This window comes from Netta rufina, assembly GCF_964035555.1.
Source record: "Netta rufina genome assembly, chromosome: 2".
Lineage (NCBI taxonomy): Eukaryota > Metazoa > Chordata > Aves > Anseriformes > Anatidae > Netta > Netta rufina.
Window position 1 is genome coordinate 94,711,543 of NC_140124.1, and position 22,459 is coordinate 94,734,001.

Sequence of the window (22,459 nt, forward strand, 5' to 3'; positions counted from 1 at the left end):
ATGCCATATCTCACTTTGATTTCTGAGCTACAGAACTTTCTATTGCTAGCAGTAGTGCTTCCTACTGAACATCCGAGAGAAAATAGGAGAATATAACCAATCCAACTCTGTCAGTTCCCCATCAGTTCAGGTTGGTGGCATCAGCCTTGCTAATGCTCATTAGGATCTCAGGACTTCTATGCAGCTCTTCAGTTCAGTTCAGTTCTTGGTTCCATAGGAGCAACGCTGGGATCCTGACTAGTTTCAGCAAGGTTTCAGTTCATTATCATCAATGTGGTCATTATAAATCCTTGTATTGCAGTGTGATTATGATAATTACCCCACATAGCTTCACTTGCAAGATTTCACCTGAGGCTACTTCAGAGCTGGCTGCCAGTCCAAAGCACCATATGGGCACTTATAGTATCACTTCTGTAGCACTGTCTTCACACAGGGATGCTGAACATACACAGTCTCAGTGTCGTATTTCCTTCCCCTCAAATGTATGGTCTTAACAGATGCCTCAACACATGCAAGCAGAAGGCATATGGACCCTCAGTAGTCCACTCTTCCTGGAAATGTATTGAAACTCAGACAATCTAATTTGTCTGCAATGATTTCCTTCTCCTAAAAAAAGATGCCACACTTCACATCCTGACAAGCTGCACTGTGCTTGTTAGATGGGTCATATTCATTGTGTAAGGGAGCAGTTTTCAGTCTTATACATTCAACATGAATAACTTGCACAGCAAAGCAGTTACCAGGTGTAAACAACCACCCACCAGATTATTTTAAACAGTCAACAATCCCCATGCTGCTAGGTAGTGTGAAAGGTTAATCAAAATAGTAAAAGAAGGAGCATGAGCAGGGAGTGGAAAATGTATCATTTTGAGCCGTAAGAGGCCACAATGCAGGCCCTCTGTGAGGTGCCTTTTGGCATCCTTATAAAAAAAAATAAAAAATAAATAAAAATTAAAACATTTATTACATGAGTCCAAGCTTATTTACTTTAAAGTAATGACAGTTATTCAAATGTTTTGTCCAGGTGGACCCTATTATCTATTTTTCTTTCTGTATGCATCATCACCTCACTGTGTTTCTACATGTAGGTTGACTTAGAGTGATAGATGAAATAAAAGCTTATAATAATGTCTAATATGAGACATTTGAAATCCTTAGACGTACTTACCAGCCAGAGTTCTGTATGAGGAATGCATAGAGCCAAATACTTCAGAAAATTGGTTATAGCAAATTCAGTGAACAGATGAATTGCTTTGTTGGAGAAGGGGTTATATAGAAATAATCTGGACTGTTTAATTTCTTTTTTAAGTCCCCTCCCTCTTATGGAGTCAGTATGTGTACAAATCTGAATACTCTCTTTACGAATTTTGGTGTCTATCCTTTTAATCTACACCACTGTTGAGAGACTTTTATACTGTTGACATTCTTATAATCAGTATAACAGGTTAGCTATTATATTACTTAGCAAATCCTTCTCTGACAAGATAAATACATTTCTATGAATTGTGAGGCCCTCTTTTTTTTTTTTTTTTTTTTTTTTCCCTGGGTTTAGATTTAAATACCTAGGAAAATCATTCTCACATCTAAAAGCATTGTGAATTGTATAGGAAATTAATATGTATTAATGGAAAAAAAAATTGTTGTTGTTCTTTGTTTGTTTGTTTCTTCAACACAGTGATTGTTCACTGTTTGAAAAGTACTAATTGTCCGTACAGGAAATTGAGACAATACTCATGTGATAGATGATAAATCAGAAAACACTATTTCTTGTTGTTTTGATAAGTGTCTTACTATTTATTCTCAGGGCTTTTTTGTTTTGTTTTGTTTTGTTTTGTGGTGGTGTTTATTTCTTGTTGTTATTGTTTTGTGTGTGTGGTTCTAGCATTTATCTGGATTTGTTCAGCCAATGTTGGAATGGAATATTTTACATTAAACTGCTTAACACTGTGACAGATTAAAACATATGAAGTTTATAAATAATTTATATTTAGTAAAGAGAAGAATACATAACTGCCAGAAATCTAGGAGTTAATGGCCCCCCTCTTTTAAAGCAGAGAGACAAAATGTGTGATTTGTCTTCAGGCAAGAATAATTGAAATGTCATCCAAGATCTGTACACCTTGACCTCTTTCGCTAAGTAACATAGCAATTGTATGACAGGTGCACTTGAAATATTAAATTTTGATGGGACTGGGAAGTATAAGTAGAGCTAGATGTGTATGTCAGCAGAAATGAGAGACGTGGCTAATCTACCAGGATGGATATTCTACTCACTTCAGCTGGAGCACCCGATCAGACATTGTATCACTGAAGTGGTGATAGAGTTACAATCAGTTTCTCTGATAGGATGATGAATTCTGTCAGTTTTTTACAAGCAAATGACACAGACTTACTGGACTGGGATTTGAGGAGTAAAGTGGATTTAATCCAGAAGTAACTGACAGCATGAGAGATTGAAGGGGTCAAAGGGGGAAAAGCAGAAAGTGCTTTCTTAGAAAAGTAATTTTTTATTCAATATAACTAAACCAATCTAGATGAGCCTTCCAGAGAGTCAGACTAGATAAAATATTCAGAAAGGCTATTTTAATCTCGTCTCTGTCTATTCTGTATAAATCTGTTTTTAATCTGTGTTCCCTTACCCAATATAAATAATATAGGAGAAAGATTGTATAGCTGAGATGAAAATACAAGGCCATAATTCCTTAATGGTCTCAAATCCAACCTAAAAATTGAATGCTCAATTTCTGAGGCCACTTTCTAAAACTGTTGCTCATCCTCCTCTATCCTAGTGAGGAGAAGTGGAAGAGAGGAGCTCCTTACTGTGTAGAGAAAAACATTATCCTGATTTTTGAAGGAAAAAGGGACCTTTTGGGATAAAGTAATAGGAAACTGAAGCTTAGATTCTGTCCCTCCACATCAGCAATCTCTGGGGACGGAAAGACTGCTTCTCTCTTCCAATGTCTGCATCAAACAGTACTAAACAAGCTAAGCAGCTCTGATTCTGAGTGTAAATATTTTGGGTTCTTGTGCATAAATATTAGCCCAACTGAATTCATAGATAGAAACTGAATTATATTATAGCTGAGTAAGTTTTCTTTTTAAGACTTGAGGCTCTATGGGAGAAGTTTGGGCCTACCAAATTACATTACCGATTGCCTTCTTTAGTGCTCTGTTTTGCAGTTCTCAGCTGATCTGCAATATGAAGAAAAAAGGCTAGAAGGTCAACTAGAAGGTCAACAGACCAATTAAAACCCAAAATTAAATAAAAAAGTTCAAGCACCTTAACTGGGACTTGAGCAGAATTACGTGATTAAATCCTGCACTGCTGAAGGCTCCCATGCAGCTGTCATCTAAGCCAGTAGTACTTCATTTGTTGCTTTAAAATCCTTGAGAATGATAACACACATGATGAATTGCCTCTGCTCTTGACAGAATGGAGCAAACTTTTACCTTGTTTTACCGCGATACATGGAAGGAAAGTGTCACTTGTCTTATTAAACGTGAGCACCTTAGTCCAGACATCAGTACGTTTATCTGACTCTGGCAAATTTAGACTTCCAAAAAAGTCTTTGTGACAGCTGCCCCCTTCTTGTAAAACACAACCATTCATATAGCACAAGATGATGGTGAGTCTGTTTGCCCAAGAACTGGGACACCAGCTTCGATTCCCTCCTCAGCATTTAAAGTCCCAATTCATAGATCAATGCCCTAATCACCAGGCATTGACTCTTCTTTGTATGAACATTTCTCTGTCTCCTGGAAAATTATGTCACTTTGCATTATTGGATTGGAGACACAAACTGTCTATGTAGGTGATTGATCACTGATCTCAAGGTTATTTTTTTTGCATTTATTCAATGAATAAGGAGGCAGTTCCTTTCTCTCCCTGACTAGTGCTCTAAGATACCAATTTTTACATGAAAATGGAAGGCCGTTTCTTTCTTTGGTTTTGTTTTAAAAAGAAAAACTCAGAGGTATATTTCAGGAGTGGATTTCAGACTGGGGGCAAGGGTGGGGAGATGAAGAGAAAAAGAAGAATCTATATGATGTACCTGAGAGGGAATATTTAAAAATCCTACTGTCCTGTTGTCAAATTCTAGGCAGCTTTCCCCTCATGACAGTTTGGTTCCCATTTGAGGATATCTATCAATACCCACATATCCGATCTAGGCACCAAACCTGTGAAGCCACATGTCCCATCGCAGCCCTGACATTTGGGATCATCATTTATTGGATCCAGCCTTGAGAGTGCATTGTTAGGCAAATTAACTTTATGAAATGCAGGTTTTGTTTTGTTTTGTTTTGTTTTGTTTTGTTTTTAATTCCTTCTTATCTACCTAATAAATAGCAACCTTAGAAAAAAGAGAAAGAGTCTGGCCTAGAGAGTTAAATTTATCATGACATTAATCTGACTATGTTTTTACTCTGCTTAAAGTTTAATTTGATTCTTTCTCTCTATTAAATCTCATTTTAATTAAGACAGCCCAAAATGAATTATAGGGACTCTTACTGGATGCTCATTGTTGGGTATTTCAGAGATAAATGAAGCTGACTCCTGCCCTCAAGTGAAGCAGAAACAGCATGAGGGCATAAATATTGATAGGCATGAAACTACATATTGTAACATGAAATGGAAATATGAGGCTTCTACCAATAGGTCATGGTTACTAGACTTTGTATGGGCAGTGAAAAAGCTTGTAATTTCTACAGGGGGTAAGTAGGACATGCTGTCAGCTCTATTTAGGATTTTTTTTTTTTTTTTTTCCAATGGCCAACCATGTAAATACCACATGCCAGGTGTACATAGCGTAGCTGGAATGGTATGTACAGATTTGACAGTATTGCATTACAGCTAAGCCAATGAATTTCAACATTTATCTATAACAGTCTGGGCATTCCAGTCAAGCACTTTTCCTCTTCTTAGGAGAAGACTATCAGTGATGCCAAACTATATGAACAGCACTCAGTTCTGCTTTCTAATTTGCATTGGCTTAAAATTGAGTAGTTCAGATATACTTGAAGGCAGAATTGAGTCCATAAAGGCCCCATTCCTGCAAAATGTGATGTGCATGTAAATAAATCATCCTACAAAGATTCCCATTGACAGGATTAACTTTATAGCCAGATGTACAGTTTTGCAAAATCGTTCCAGTCAAGCACTTTTCCTCTCCTTTGATGAGAGGAAAGTTTTTTGAACACAAGTTGCATAGCTTTTCTCAGCTATTAAAAATGGTATTCAGTAGAAGCTCTCACATTTGAGTTTCAGAAATTAAAAACAAAACAAACAATAAAAAAACAGTATTTCTTCTTTGTTGAATATGTATGGATATGTTGTTCTTCAAGTTTACCAACAGATAGTTCCAGATATAAAACAAGATACTTCTGTGACAGTACATGCTTTCATACTCTAAAGCTATATTTTTACTTAAAAGTCTGTTGAGCATAAAGGATTCTGAGTCCTTAAAAATGTGTTATATTCAATGATCTGTATAGATGAGAACAACAACAAAAAAATATATTCCAGTTTTGTGCAGCTGGTGTTGTATATTGTGGTATAATTAAAAACAGTTATTGAAACGGTGATAAGGTCAGAGTTAGTATCTCTATTAGGATAATTAACTTTTCCCTAGAGGGATAGACTCACAGGACTGGAGTTTTAGATGAAGAGTTCACAGACTGTATAAAGCAGTTGCACATGGTAGAATAATCAGTATAACTGTAAAAAGATAAAAGCAGCAGCAACTGATTGCATTATAAGTTGATGCCATCCAGTGGTTCAGCAGAGCATTGATGGACAGATTCTGAGTAGTGTTTGGCACAATACACCATCTACAGATGAGGCTACAGATTTTTTCCTCATTGATATTATAATTCTAACTGAACTTTATTGGCTTTAGTGATTATCAGTGTACTTGTGTTCTAATGTATTGTCATGCAATACACTTCATCTATGCTTTGGCTTATATATAAACACAGGCATATATTGTCTTACATGTGTTGTGTGTCTGTTTGCACATGCGGACAATGGAACTGCTATATAGTACACTTTCCACATGAAAGAACACACCTCAGAAAATTAATAAAAGAAAATACAGTTAATTTTTGCTGAGGTAGATCAGGTTAAAAATATGTGCTCCAGAAGTGAAATGATTGTTTCATTTCAGAGCTTCATGCATCATTAAACTTCCTATCTTATCAGATCCCTGTAAAGGGAAGATATACTAAACAAGCTGTATGCATTTGTGAATGCTGCTGTAAGTAACCTACCATACCATTAAAATCCTTCCCCAGATCCTAATATTTCAATTTATTTTTGTGGCTTCTATTTAGAAGATATGGAAATACCAAAGGACTTGATGTAACATGGACTTCAGATTGATGCATTGCATTGCCCAGCTGCAGAAAAAAATGCCTGTAAATGTTAAATTTATAGCGATCAGTAAGCAGAACTGATATTCTGATTAGTTTCGAGTTAACAAGTCAGTGTGAAATAATAACCCTAAAAATAAAAATAAAAATCTCAAGCACTGGGAAGAAATGTACCTGCCAGATTTGTATGATGTACAATGGTAATATCAATCCTCCAAAATATTATTCTCTTTTAACAAGTTGAATTCTTCAGTTTTATGCTAACAAGATTCTTGTTTTTAAAAAGGAATGTAATCTTAATTGTAACAAAACACTCAAGAAAAGTACAAGTTGCATGGAAATCCATTGTTAATCATCAAATGAACAAAGAACCATGGTATAAATAGCAATGGATTTAGGATTATGTCCTGAGTTTGTGTTAATTCATAATTAACCTCATACATGCAAGTCTGAAAAGAATAAAAGCCACCATCTGAGTTTCCATACCTGAAAAGTTCTTATGAGCTGTTAAGGGAGTGTCTGAGTCCTATGCTCCTAATTCAGGCACCTTACGTGCCTTAATTAGTTGTAAATTTTCCTTCACCAATGTTCAGTTTGAAGAGCAACAGTATAATCCTGAGGAGATAAGAGGCTGTTCTCCCTCCATTCAGAAACACTGACATTACTGTCACAACTTTATATTTGCCAAGCCCTCGCTTGTTCATCTAGAAGTAGTAGAACAGGAAATCAAATAATATTTTCTTCTACAAACATTTAACTAATGTTCAAAGAATAAGTTTCAGCTCTCTCTTTCAACAATTTTCATGGGTCAAGCCTCCTGCTCTTCTTCCACACCCTCCAGCCCCAACTTTCTCCTTGCTGTGGGGAAAAAAAAAAAAACTTAATTGTTGATGCTTTTCTGTCCCCTTTAGTGCCAAGCAGCAAGTAGTTAATTTAAGGTGAGCCTTCTCCCAGCTTGTGAAGTCCACAGTATTTCAAATACAGACCTAATTTTTTTGTATGTCTGTTAACAGGGAATCACCTTTTCTCATCTGGCAATTATTACTCTTTTTTTTCCACCTAATCTCAGCCACAGGCAGTTAAATTTTACTTTGATCAACTGGCTTGTTTTCATATCACTTGTCTGAGATCTGAAGCCAAGGAAACATGACCGAGGAAATGCTTGTGAGCTGTCATTAATATAGTATAACATGTTTGAATGCATTTTGATTAAATTTGGCACATTGTTATCTGTAAATTTAGATAGATAGTTTTCATGGATGTTGGGAAAGTTTGCACACATGGATTTGATTCAATAGTTGTAGGTGCCCACATATGCCTGAGCTCTGACTGTATAAGCTGTAAAGCATAATTCTGTGTTCTGTTGTATACTTGCAAAAATATTTCCCCACTTTCTTGAACGTTGAGCTTGCCTTTTCCTCTGAAATACAAGAAGAATACTGTTTGTCACAGCATGCTAAAAGTTAGCAAATGTCATGGAAGAGAGTAAAACTAAAGATCTCTTGGGGCAAAAAGCTAGCAGCCTGTCACATCTTCTGTAGAGACTATAATTCTCTTATACCCTCAGAGACTGCAGCAAGGAATAATGATTTGGTCATGGAATTCGCTGCTGTTATTTAGATCCTTGTATGACTATTTTGGGTTTTATAGGTTTAAGTTCCCCCTTTAACTTCCACCCAGAAGCTCACTGAAGTCCAGTTCAGTGCTGAGTGTACTAGCATAATGGGCTTAACTCTTATCCATCCTTCCATTTAACCAGATTTCGGTACCTTGGACATCAAAGTCAGAGTCTTTCTGGAAAGTGTGTTGAAGCAATCTTATTTTGGCAAATCCTGTAGTGGAAGGAAGCGTAGAAGAAGTAGCACAGGGAGAGTGGATTGGTCTTTGTGTTAAAGTGTGGGAGCAGACTGAACAATTAAAAGAAAGCTTTACGTTGTAAGAAGTTACTTCTTTTTAAAATAAGTTGCTGATATAAATTGGAGTGACATTTTCTCTGATTTGGCTAACTGTGTAGCACTTAAGTGCTAAGAACTTAGATATGGAACAGATATTGAATGAACATTCTACTAGTACAGAAGCTTCAAGCATGATGCATATCATTTTCATGACATTCAATAAGGGCAAGTGCCAGGTCCTGCATGTGGCCAAGAAGGCCAGTGGCATTCTGGTCTGCATGTGAAGTAGTGCAGCCAGTAAGACAAGGGAAGTCATTGTGCCCTTGTATGCAACACCAGTGAGACAACACCTCAAATACTGTGTTTGTTTTGGGCCCCTCACTACATGAGTTGCTCATGCATGTGCAGAGAAGGTCAACGAAGCTTGTGAAGGGACAAGAAGAGATGACTGAGACAAAAACTGAGGAAATTGGGGTTGTTTAGTCTAGAGTAGAAGAGTGAGAGATGATACCTCATTGCTCACTACAACTACCTGAAAGGAGGTTGCAGTGAGGATGGTATTGGTCTGTTTACTCAGGTGACAAGCAATAGGACACAAAGAAATGTCCTCCAGTTGTACTAGGGGAGGTTTAGATTCTATATTAGAAATAAAAATTCTTCATAGAGAAGTTGGACAAGCACTAGAATGGGCTGCCCAGGGAACTGGTGGAGTCCCCATCCCTGGAGGTAAGAGCTGTGTGGACATAGCACTAAGGGATGTGTTTTAGTGATGGGACTTGGTAGGTCAGGTTGATGGTTGGGCTTGATGAAGGTCTTTTCCAACCTAAATAATTCTGTGGTTCAATGATGAAGTGGTTGGACCGTGTACCACAGGAAACATCTTGCCTTCCTTAATCCATCTGGAGCAGTACAGGGAGTGATATAATAAAGGCACACCATTCTGAATAATGGTTAAGACCAGGCACTATACAACATAATACATTCAAAGCACCAAGATTTTTTATAGCAACCTTAAAGTATTTTGTTACTGAAGGTTTATTTGTTTTTTATTTTTGAGAATGACATTTGTAAACAATATTGCTTCGAGGCTGAAGCGCTATCTAGTTTATTATTTCGCAAAATCCTTTGCTGCACTGCATTGTACTATGAGCTAATTAAAACTGTTGTCTTTCAGAAGTTATAGATTCCTTGCTCTGCTTTTATTTAGTCAGGCTGAACATGAAAAGGAAAAAAAAAAAAGGTTTTGCAGTAATAGTAGATCTGTAATTGAGATTGCTATAGCTAGATCCCACTGGATTTCTTGTTCAGTCATGTCAGGCCACAGTGTCCAAACAGTGAGAGGGTTTGAATTCCTAAACACTTGTTATGTGAAAAGAATTGGCATATAAAGGCTAGCGCATATAATCAGAGTTTTTGTTTTGCTAATTGTTGTTAAATGTGTGCAGACAAGCCCACAGCAAACTACTTTTGTTTGGCTAATTCTGCTTAAGGATCATTAAGAAAGATCTTCCTGAGGAAGACTTTGGAGGAGGATAAGAAAAACAATTTGTTGCCTTATTCAGAGGAAATCAGAAATGCCTCTCTACAGTCCTCAAGAGTTCTCTGTACTCCTACAGAGTAAAGACAGACAAGGCTTGGAGCACAATTGTAATAGCAAAAGTAACAAAAGACAAAACCATATCACAAGAGCAGGGTCAGGGAACACAAGTTCTTGTTAGAATATGCAAAATTTGTAATTTAGTTAAAAGAGTATATATTATTTACAATTATATTACAAATTGCTGACTTTCAACTTAGGCATTCAAGAATGCTTTGACTACAGTAGAAATCATCAACATTATCATTATTTTGTAAAATACTGCCAATCACAAAATACAAATTGTAGAACAGTCACCCTTGCCTTCAGTAGCAAAAAGTTACCGAAACAAATTGTTAAATAATCAGTTTGTAAGCACATAGGTAATAAAATAAAGTCATACGAAACAACCGACATCAATTTGTCAAGAACAAATCAAATCAAATCTGTTTTTCTTTTTAACAGAATAACTGGCCTAGTGGATAAAAGGGAAGCTGTGGATGTGTTATAGTTGGACTTTAATAAGGCTTTTGGCATAGTATCAGATATATTCTCATGAGCAACTTAGGGAAATGTTCTGTATGAAATTGCCACCTGGTGGGTGCACCCACTTGTTGCAGTGTACTAAAAATTAGTTGTGGGTAGTTCACTGTCAGGTTGCAAAAATCTTTTATATAACGTGCTTTGAATATTTTTCCTCTGTTTAGGCCTAGTTTCATTAATAACCAGAAAACTCTCTTCAACAAGTTGTGATTTTTTTATTTTTTTTCCCTACAGATAAGAAGGGAATATTTTGGAGGACAGGATTTAAATTCAGAAGTCATGGTAGTTTGAAGAAGTGGTTTAAAATCAATAAAATAACATTCAATAAAGATGAAAGAAGTATTGCAATTACAAAGAAGAATAAAATGCTGAAACAGAAAATTCATAATAAGCATGATAATACTGTACAAAGAGGCAGGAGACTGTGGTGGATTACAAGCAAAACATGATTCTACAGTTTAATACTCAAAAAAAAAAAAAAAGAGCAGAGGAATTGGAATGCTTGTATCTAAAGCATGGGAGATAGAAGGTATTTTATTTTACACATGACAATTTAACTAGAGCAGTGTGTCTTATGCTTCGATTTCAGGAAAAGCAAAACAAATTGCCTAGAGTCCAGGTGAAAGTAAGAAGAGGTATAAAAATTTAGAAAATGGCTTGTAAGGAAGGTTTGAGAATTCACTAATTTGTTGTGCCTTCTTTGTTCTAAACTAAGCAAATGAGAAACATTGTCATAAAAAAGAACAGTGAAATATGAAAAGATTATTGTTAACGATGAGAAATCAGAATTTCCTCCTACCCACTGAGGATAGGACAAAGGTAGTTAGCTGAATCCCAAGAGAGAGTTGTTAAGTTAGATGCTAGGAAAAAGTGTAGAGACAGATTGCGCTGGAACATAGTAACTGTGCATTCTCATTCATTGGAGATTTCTAAGGATGCATTAGATGAATATGCAATCAGCAGTGAGCTTGGTATACTTCATCCTGTCCCAGAGGTTTCTTTCAGTCTAGCTTTGTGTGATTTCTACTTAGTAATGAAAATGTTTGAAATTATAACTTAGATGGATTCTAGAAAATAGTTCTTGGATGGATTCAGGAAAAAGAATCTCTGCCAACAGATTGGTGGTGGCAAAGCCTGCTGGGATAGATTTAAACTAAGAATGAGGTGTGGAAGGGATATGATGACCCACTGTCCATTGAGGAAGTGGTGGTCTTTGTTGGCAAGAAGGATATGGCAGACAAGACAGAGCCTGAGAATGACAAAATGAAGTGAAGGTGGCCCACATCAAGTGTCTTGAGGGAAGCTCTCATACTTTCTGGAAAGTCAGCACGCTGGAGCACCTCTCTGAAATGCCTTTACACTAATGGATGCATGAGCATAGTGTGCAGCTGCAGGGCTACAGCCTGGTAGGGATCATGGAGATGTGGTGTGAAGGATCTCACAGGTTGAGTGCTGCATTGGATTGATACAGGCACTTTAAGAAGGACAGGCCAGGAAGGGTGGTCAGCCAACTCACAGACAACTAGCAATAGGACAAGAGAGAATGGCTTCAAGTTGTACCAGGGGAGGTTCAACTTGGAAATTAGAAGACATTTTTTCTCAGAAGGAGTGGTCAGGCATTGGAACAGGTTGCCCAGGGAAGTGGTGGCATTACCGTCCCTGGGGGTGTTTAAGGAAAGGTTGGATGTGGTACCTAGGGACATGGTTTAGTGGGTGATATTGGTGGTAGGGTTGTGGTTGGACCAGATGATCTTGGAGGTCTTTTCCAACCTTAATGATTCTATGATTCAGTGTTGCCTGGAGAAACTGTGAAGTCTCCATCCTTGGAGATATTTGAAATGTACCTTGAAAAGTTCCTGAGCAGCCTGCTATAGTTGACTCCACTTTAAGAAAAGGATTTGGCCAATATGATCTCGAGGTCCCTTCCATCCTCTTCCATTCTATCATTCTAATTTTTCAAACCAAAATAGACTGGTGAAGATTGTTTTTGGCAGGGTATATTTTTGTATATTCTTCTAGAAAGGAAATTAAGGTATTTGGGATGTTTTTCTTTTTTCTTTCTTTTCTGCATTATTCTTTTCTTCATTTTGGAAAGTTTCTTGCATGTGAAAAGACTACTTCATTTTGAAAATGCCCTAGGCAGTATGTAGAAGGATTACCAACATTAGATATTGCTAATGTTCAGAGTAGCAACTTGAGCCATTATTCAAAATTTTTGTGAAGGACACTACCTTTTAAGTGCTGTGTTTATATTGTGTTTCAGGCAATTTCCAATCTTTTGTAGGAAAGTGCAAAACATTTTACAAGTTTTAGGATAGAGCACAGAGATGGTATGCCCACAAAGCTTAGACTCTATTTAGCTCTGTGATATTGCTAATAATGTGTAACTTACTATTTTATCTCTCAGAAACAAGCAGGCAACAACTTTTTAGTATCTCCTGAATGCTGGTGGAGCTCCACATAGCCTGACATTATTTTCCAAAAATCATGTTCCTACTTTGTGATAGGGATCGGGTTTCCAACAATATACCCACTTAGAGTGAACTAACCCATGTCAGCATGATCATCCTAACACCATATCTGGGGATAACAGCTAAGTGGATCCATCTGTGTCTAGTAGATATTTGTGGGAGAGAGTGAAGACGAGATGATCTGGGTGCAGACAGATTGTAGTTGCAGAAGTAATGAATTCATTTTTAAGGGAACAATTTTCAGGAAGCTTCATTTGCACAGTATGAGCATTAACAGAGAGCATGGGTAATTTTCATCCTTCCATCCAGCAGGGAAAGAAAACCAAAGGAAAATGGTGAATATAGTCTGAATGACAAGAAAAACTAACAATCACTCATAATTGTTCTGGGTGACAGCATAATTTTTTCAAGAGTGTATTCAGAGGTATCTGACAATGACTTTCAATAGCACTGAAAATATGAATGATTACCAGTCTGCCATTTATTATGACCACAACTGCTACACAATGTCAGACACTTGGAGGGGACAAATCCGTATTCTCAAATATAATTTGTTTTAAATCAATAATTAAGTAAGATACATATAAGGCACCCTCCCAAATTTATGTGTCTATGCATAAGCTATAAACAAAAAAAACAAACACTCACCTCTATTTAAGAGTACGAATTAAGCAGCTTCATTAAGCAAGGCACGCTGTGGCTGTCTATTGAAGCTGTGGGGAAAAAAATGTCTTGAAAAAAATTAAGATATTTTAACATTTGCATTTGTTCTGAATTAGCATAAAAATTAAAATATCTAATTTTAATGACTTTTTGGAACAATCCTGTTTTCACATTCATGTTGATCATGGCTCAGACGGCCTGGTTCCTGGTTCTCAGGCTGGCTCTGCATCAGTTATAGCATTAGCAGAATTTAGTGCTATTCTGAAGACAGATAATTAGCAACTGCCTAAAGGATTCATTTGCCAAACTAAGCAGAGTGCAGGAAAACTACAGCTAACATGCCTCCTTTGCTAGGAATAGTGGGATACCACGGTATTTGTGATGATAATGAACTGTCTTGCACCAAAAGAATCCCTAGCTGGCAAAATGTGTCTAGTTTTTAAATCCTTGCTACTGGCTGAATTGTGAAAAGTAAGTGAAGCAGATCTGATAATCTGGCCCACATGACTCTTTTACAAAGTAAACATTATCAATGAACACTTGATTTCCTGTATCCTCAAGGAAAATTGCTTTGGAAGAAAGGACTGCTCATGAGAGGCTTTCGATGGCCTCTTTTCAAATGCTTATCTTCCTGGATCAGCCGGCAAATCTTGTCTGTTAGGAGGGTTCTACTCTCTGTTGCCTTCTTTGGGATACAAAGGGTAATTTGCACACATCTGTAACCCTATTTTTATCATGTTTAGTTCTGCTGTAAATATCAGTTTTATTGACAGATATCAGTCTCTGATATTCCTGAATTGTCTGGAGATGTGAAATTCTCCATCTCTCTCTCCTTTTATTGTTATTATTTGTTGTTGTTGTAAGAGCATCTCCCAGAGATATAATGAATGGAAGGGATTGGAAGGAGACATTTGATCAGTGCTCAAAACCCAGCGTTGTTCATTTTTTGTGGTAATTTGCTATAATGTTTGCTGCTTAATACTGCTTACATTACAAAACAGTGCTTCCTACAGGATTATCCTTTCCCACTATTAAAATATTGCATTCTTTGTGTTTGACCTGATTGTAAAAAGAATCAGGCTGCTGCTGGAATTTTTTTTATGTGAATAAAACAGGGGCTGTGTTGCAGACCCTCCAGAGTCTCTACAAAAATAAATAAATATGCAGTCACTGTCAAGGACAGAAGACAAGTGCAGTCATGAAAAAGATGCCATTTCAGCAAATTCAAGGTATCTATGTAATCTTTGCTTCACAGCACAATTATTATGCAAATTATAAGCTTTCATTGTTAAAAATAAATAAATCTGTCTTTAACTACACAAAAATTCTGTCTATCTCACTGTACTATTATGTGTCTCTGCCCTATAGAATTAGCCTTGCAGAGAAATGCCTCAAGGCAAAAAAAAGACAAGTCTGAACTTGACCCACATCCAGAGCTTTTTGTGAAAAGCAGTCCCATGGGCTGTTGAGTTGGTAACCATTAGAATTGCAGAAAGTTTTTTCTTATCCTGTTTTTCGTCATGGCAATTCAAAGCTACAAGAAAAAAGAATGCAAAAGCTAGGTTAGTGTATCCATATTAAAAATTAAAAGCACAAAACCCAAACAAAGCACAAAATGAGGAAATAATACTCTGTCATCAGAAATGATGATATGTAATATATAAATTGGCAGGTACGTATCTGTAAGTCCAACTGGATATTTTTCATAGCAAATAAGAAAAATCAGCTTACTGCTTTGCAGTTTTCATGATATTATCATGAGCTTCATGCTTGTCAGGGTTTTCTTGGCTTTCTTATTGCCACTTCTGATTCCCCCCCCCCCCTTTTTTTTAAAGTGGTTTATTTGTCTTACTAATTTCAATATGCTACATCTCATGATTAACATATCTGTCATGGTTATACTTCTTTGAAATTAGAAGTGAACTAATTCCTGACACTACACAGTCTGTTCCTTATTTCATATTTTAAAAAATGTGGGACTGCTGCATTGTTCATTGTCACCTTAGGACTTATGTAACATTCTGTCTCAAAATAAATAAATAAATAAATAAATAAATAAATAAATAAATAAATAAAACATTTATTTAAGCACCTGTGAAGTCAATACCATATATATTATACAAATACGTAAGTTTAAAGTAGAGATGAACTAAGGTCATAAATGAAGTTTTTAAGTACTACATTTTCTTTGGCCCATGTACTCCAAGGCAGTATGGGGAGAGAATTCTTCTATTTCTTTAAAATCCTGTCAACTGTAACTCCATGGAGTGGGCCTGGGTGTATGTGTGGAAACACACTTGCTGCTGGCAGAAAGCATTCCTGGGTCGCCCATGCTACCACCATCTGTGACATATGTGCTATTTGGCAAAGGGATTTCTCTGTATTTCCTGGGAGGCAGGCCCCATCCCTTCACTGTTGCCATGGCCACATTCTCTCTCAGAGCATCCTTGAGTGGAGAAGAGTGCTATCATGTTGCTTCCCCAGGAGATTGTCTGTGCGCTTTCCACTTCCTTGTGTGCAATATCAGCGTGCCAGGATCATGGTTCTTGGAGAGGCACCTGGTACAACACAGCAAGTTAATGAGTCTTTAGCAGCAGAACCCAGCAAACCACAGCCTGGTCTTCAGCTGCAGCCAGACTGTACTCCTCATTTAAACATCGAATTTAGGAACCTTCTTACTTACTTAATTAAATAAATAAAACAAAGAGATGTATTTGTAAATATATACTCCAAATATACATAGCTATTATATAATACCTTATACCTAGAGGGTAGATTACTTTTGATTCTAGTTTCCCTGGATTATGAAATTTTGGTTCCATTTTTGAGAGAAAACAGTAGCACCTGTAAGATGGTTCCTGTATTATCTCCTCACATACTTAGCACTTCAGTTTATTTCAGAGCAATCCCACAATATCAGTAAACATTCCTATTTTTGTAAATTTTTGTATTTTTTCTCTGTCAGCTTGTTTTGGTGATAAAATTTTACACCATGAACAGTTGCTCTGTAAAAATTGAAATGAGGAAAATGTGATAACCTCACAAAGAGGCAGTGCCAGGCTGTGAAGTGCTCTTTCCCTGTCCAGGTGCCAGCATTATGAAGAATCAATACAAAAAGAAAAATTAAGATGAGAAAGAAAACAAAGTTAAAGGTGTTTTTACTGCTGTTGTTCTCAGATGAAGTTTGTTTCCCAATGATAAAATCTTGTTAAAGATGCAGAGATGAAGTAATGCTCTGAGGCAGGAAAACACAAAGCGCTCATAGTTTAAGATTTTTTCTTCCTCCAAAATGGTGAAAGAAACCGCAATTATTTAAAGTTGGTGATATGTGAGGCATTCTGCTCCGTGCTTTGATTAAAGCAGGATTTGGGCCATAATGATAATTTTCTCTGCTGCACTCTTTTCAGACTCTAACCCAGCAATAACATCTTGGTTTAGCGTGATGACTTCAATAATCATTGTTATCTCGGGTACAGAGAGGTGGGGAAGAAAACAACATCTTACAAATGCCTGCCACCACAATCAAGTGACAATGTATTCTGTGATTAAGGACTGGGAGCTTCATTTCAGAGCAATCATGGAAATAGGTTAAGTAGTCATGGGGAGAGGGAGAAAAGATTTTAAGAGAAATACAAGTTTCAGCCAGTAAACAAACACAGCTTAAAGGTTAGATCCCATGATCCTTTAATTGGAATATTAGACGTGCACAAAACATTAGCTGTAGTATTTCTTATGATAGGTAAGTATACAGAAAACTCAAACTTATATCCAATTCCCAGATACTGAGGGAAACGGTTGGGTAAACATGGGGTTACAGTTCTTCCAGATCCAGAACAATAATTCAAAAATAACAGCCTCAAAATAAACAGAAGAATTGAGCGTGAAGCTTTCACACTCTCTCCTAGGCTGAGCATCTGTTCAGCAGCTGAGGTGGATATTTAGATTCAAAAGAAAATCTGAATAATTTTGGATATGCACAAGCCACTTTCTCTTCTGAAAAGGGATTTTTACAATCTGCTATGTTCCAGTATGGAGAGCCATCTGGTGGGTGTCAACAGCAGTGCTTTGCTATGTTCATGTGCAGAATCCTGAAGACTGCATTTGCAATGTCCTTTTTGTTATTATTCTTAGGAGTTCTGTTTGCAAAATTTTCATTGCCTCCTAATTTTTTACTCAGCTTTTGCTTTGTTTTGTTTTTGTGTTTAGTTTTCTAGGCATGCAATTGCAGTTATTCTTCGCTAAACAGTATTCACTGACGAGGCCTATTGTTATGACAGAGATGGACAAACAGTTTTAGTAAGAAAAGGGAATCACTCTGAAGTGCAATTTCACTTGCTCTGAAATATCTTACAGATGTAGCCACAATTTACCAAAATGACCAATGCAAAGAATGATCAGCCAGATGTATATATGAGCTATAGAAGGGGAATTGGTGTCTCTCTGACTGCTGCCTCATAAGTTAGGGCTCTGGTAGACTGGAAGGGACTTAACTCAGTTCTGTTAAAACCCACCCTCTGCAACATTAAAAGGTGGATGTAGGCTGAGGAGGAGGTATCAATAGTCAGATTATACTACATCCTAAACAAAGCCTTCTTCACTCTTCCCTGTTGAGGTGGTTTTGTTATATACCAAATACTGAAAGTTACTAAAAAAGAAAGTAGAGTCTGAACCTGACTCTCCTGCCTTGTGGCTGGGACATTGGCTGGGTAAGCAGCTCATGCCTGAGAGCTCATATGTGTTAGTATCTGTTCTTAGTATGCAATGATACAGTGAAAGAGTATCTATAGGTGCAGTGCAAAGCACATTGCCCTAATGAACTGAACAGTGTGAAACCGTTATGAGAGGATTGAGTGTCCTAGTTATTGTAGCTGTTTTCTTGGAAGTGAGGTTGGAAAACCTCTTACTCTGATCGTTCTGCAGGACATCCCACCTTTCTTGCAGTGCCAGGGAGACTACGTCCTATACACTACATCCATTCACTACATCCTCTCCCATGTCATCCCCTTCTTTACAGTACAATTGCATTAAACTCAGTCTGGAATTACATAACATACCCACTGCTTTTCTGAAGAGTCAGATGACTGCATGTCCTCAGATCAATTGTATTGCACACATCCGGCTGGCCTAAAATTACTTGTCATTCACCATATTCACCAAAACACGTTTTACCAGCATAAAATAGATCATTTTGCATGTTGGAAATCACCTTTTAAAATCTTGATCTCAGATAAAGTATAAACCATAGTAGATGCGTCAGAATGAACTTTAACTAGTTTGCACTTTTCACCTGGTTTGTTGCATGTGAAAGCCTTCTGTAGCACCTCTGTCTTACAGAATCAGCGACTTGCTGTGAGCATGCACGTAATTTGCTGATTTTACAAACATACACATCCATCTGTCAAAACAATAACTCGTATTAAATGGAGATTGTAAAATTAACATTCTTTTTAGAGCTAGGTCACATGTGATCTTAAGCCTGCTGAAGCAAAAAAAAATAGGACAAAGCCAGTTTGTGGTCCTAAAATTCCTGCTGTTAATAAGTATGTCTAGAGTGTGCATGATTACAGTGTCAGTTGGCACACTTTCTACATCACTGGAGATTAAAAAAAATATTGCAGTTTTATTTGGAGTACCTTTTTTTTTTTTTTTTTTTTTTTTTTTTTCTTTTGACTTACAGTGAATTGTACTAGTACAGGAAACAAAGCAAAACACTATCAACTAGCTTGTGACTGCAGCAAGTTTGGCAGAGGGCCAGCAACATGGTCGGTGGCTGAAGCACTTGCCCTGAGAGGCAGAGGGAACAGGGCTTGTTCAACCTCAAGAGGAAACTTCAGGGTGACTTGGTATCACCTTTCAATGCCTACGAAGAGTGCCATGTAGTGGGAGGATGAGAAACAATGGGCTCAAATGGAAATGAGTGGTTCAGACTACATAGTAAGATAAAGTTTTTCATGATAACAACAGTCCTGCACTGAAACAGGTTTCCCAGTTAGGTTAAGCAGTCTCTATCTTAAGGCTGTTGTGTGAACAGCCTCACCTCATTTCATATCTGACCCCATTTTGAACAATGGGTTAAACCTCCCGAGGTTCTTTTCAACCAGAATTTTCCTGTGAACCCATGATGTGTGGTTTAAAGGAAAGCTGTCTAACAGCTTATGCATCAAAATATTCAGAAATACAGTTAAACCTAATATTGACACAATAAGAGCTACATGAGAAAATCTTTAAGGTTTAATCCATCTCAAGAGTATTCCGACCATGTCATGCTAAACTGGATTTGTTCTGATAAAGGAGCTTTACCAACTAACATTCCCTAAAGCAGCGGGAAAAGTTTATTTCCTTTCCTTGTCATAAGTACGGAAATATCTACAGAAAGGTAGACACAGTGTTATAGTCCCAGAAAGATCTGACATGAGGAAATTGGAAGCATCTCATCCTTGTGGAATGCAAACTACGTTCAGTGTATTGTTTCTGATTCCACCATTCTGTTTAAAGTCTTTAGCAATAAACTTGCCAAGTCTTTTTAAGGTTCATAGTGTGTTTTTGTAAGATTTCCATACTTTTTTATGGAGTTATTTAGATGTTATTTAGATGTAAGATTCTTGTTACGAGTAGCTGTTTGTGCTCAGTCTGAAAGTGTTCTCCAAGGCCATTTGCTGTGGCTGTCAGAGCTTTCACTTCTTCCACAGACAGCAAGGTAAAATCCTACATGAGACATATTTACAGATTTCATTTACGTATTTAAAATACAAGTTATTTGTGATGACTGCAAAACAAACTCTAAAATTCCCATTTCTATGTCCTTTAACTACTCAGTACAGAGAATTTCATTTTAACAAAGTGCTCCCTGAAGGGTTCCTCTTGTTCTTGGTATTATTCTTGTGGATAAACAGAGATGTGCTTTAAGGTATTAAATCTGTGCTTCTGTCAAGGCTAAATTTGGTTCTGGATTTATCGTGTCATTAATTTAACATCTATGAGCAAAAATGATCAAACTCCATGCTGAAATATTCAATGAAATATAACACTAGCATAGATTCTAGCAAATTGTCAAGTGAAGGGTTTCTACAAAGGTGGAGGTTCTCTTCAGGCATATAAGAAACAGTTAGCTGACAACAATTATTTTGAAAATGTAGGGAAAAACCACAGTGTGAGTCATTACATCCAGTTGTGAAAAACAGAAACTAAATATATCCTACATGCTCTAATAGGCATACATGAAGAGGTAGAAACTTTCAAACACTTTTGTAGGACAAACCTCCCACTTTCAAATATGAAGCCTAGAGAGAAATGCAATTCTAATAAAATGTCTCGTACTCAAAGAGAATACCTCTGGAGTTTCACTTTTCAAGTACAGCAGAAGGCAAAATGGCAAGCCTTTGAATACATTTTAGGTGTCTTAAAAGAGTATGAGATTACCTTTCCTCTCAGGCATCACAAAAATGAAGTGCTCCTATCCTTTATATTTTCTCTAAAGCACTTTGTGCATACGTACATTATACTTAAATACTCTCATTTCAAGAATGCCTGAAAAAAAAAAATGTGAACAGCAGCAAAATTTGTATACAGACTCAAGCAATTTCATATATTTCTGAAAGATTTTCTTACAATATCTGTCTCTAACCACATGTCAAAAAGTAGTAAGTATACCACAAATAGAATAGAACTTATATGTATTATAAAATGCAGTGATCCAGTCAACCATTACCCTGTTACCAAAGATGCATTATGGAATTATTGAATTGCATTTTATTAATGAAAGTCAGGGGATGCTGCTTTTATTTTGCTACTTTAGTTCAAAGAGCAGCTAACAGTTCAGAAGAGGCTGCCTTCATTCACATACTGGTTAAAAATAAATAGAAAAAAAAATACTGATTTGATCTAATAATAAACTGTCTCAAAATCAGTATGAGGATCATAGTTATTCAGCAAGTTTATATATAAGTAGCTCTGACTATTCAGGCAAAAAATACACAGCTGACCACTGTTTAATCATTCCAGTTAAATATAGGAGAATTGTGAGAAAATATAAAAGGACCAAGGAAAGGGCAGAAAAGAGAAGCATAGTTTAAGTGGTTTCATTTTGAATAGCAATTTTATAACCGATAGCAATAGTGGATGTTTGTGGCATGCAGTGATAAAAGTAGAAAATATAAGAAGGCAGCAACTCACAGAGAGATGAAAGAGAAATTTAAAATAGTAGGACAACAAAAATCATTAAAGAGTTTAGTTCAAATGTTTTCTAAAAGCTCAGAAAAAAAAAAAAACATAAGAGGTAATATGACAGCAGTATATAAAATAATTAATGGCCAGAAAGGCCAACCAGTGTGAGTGTTTACTCTTTTTTTATGTGACATAAGCAAACTGACAGCAGAAGCCTTAATTTTAGCAACACATTTTCAAAAGATAAAAGGGTGTACTTTGCAGACTATGCATAATTAACCTGTTGAACTCACTTCTGTAAGAAATACTGAAGAAAAAAAGTGCAGTAGTAATAAATAATAGAGTCTAACCTTTATATAAGTAATAAAGATTTTCCCACTCCTTCTGAGAGAAACAAAATTTTCACCTACTTGAAGGAAGGATTATATTTTTTTTATTTTTCTTGGAAATAGGGTTGGTCAGCAAGTTCTCATACACTTTGCTAAGTGCCTCTGGAAGCAAGATTCCAGCTAACTGGGCTATTGGCTTTATCTACAGTGACAGTTCCTTTGTCCTTGCTGTGGTACAGTGGTGATATATTAATTGCTCAAAAAAAAAAAAAAAAAAAAAAAAAAAAAAAACAGTAACAGAAATTATGTCTTTGAGTGCAGATTCACACCTGTCATTGTGAAAGCTGAGCACTACTCAAAATAGCACATAGCAATACAGAAGACCTAACTTTCTGTTCTGTTCTACTTAAAGTCCACTTAAATGAAATGAAATGAAATGCTCTTTACTAG

The 22,459-nt window shown here is 36.6% G+C and overlaps 1 protein-coding gene across 1 annotated transcript in view; it reads left to right on the plus strand.

Annotated features, from left to right (window-relative positions):
* Nucleotides 1–22,459, plus strand: part of GABBR2 (gamma-aminobutyric acid type B receptor subunit 2) — a gene marked incomplete at both ends in the record, with an annotated part of 491,928 nt that overhangs the window by 408,647 nt on the left and 60,822 nt on the right. The gene's annotated exons all lie outside the window — the stretch shown is intronic.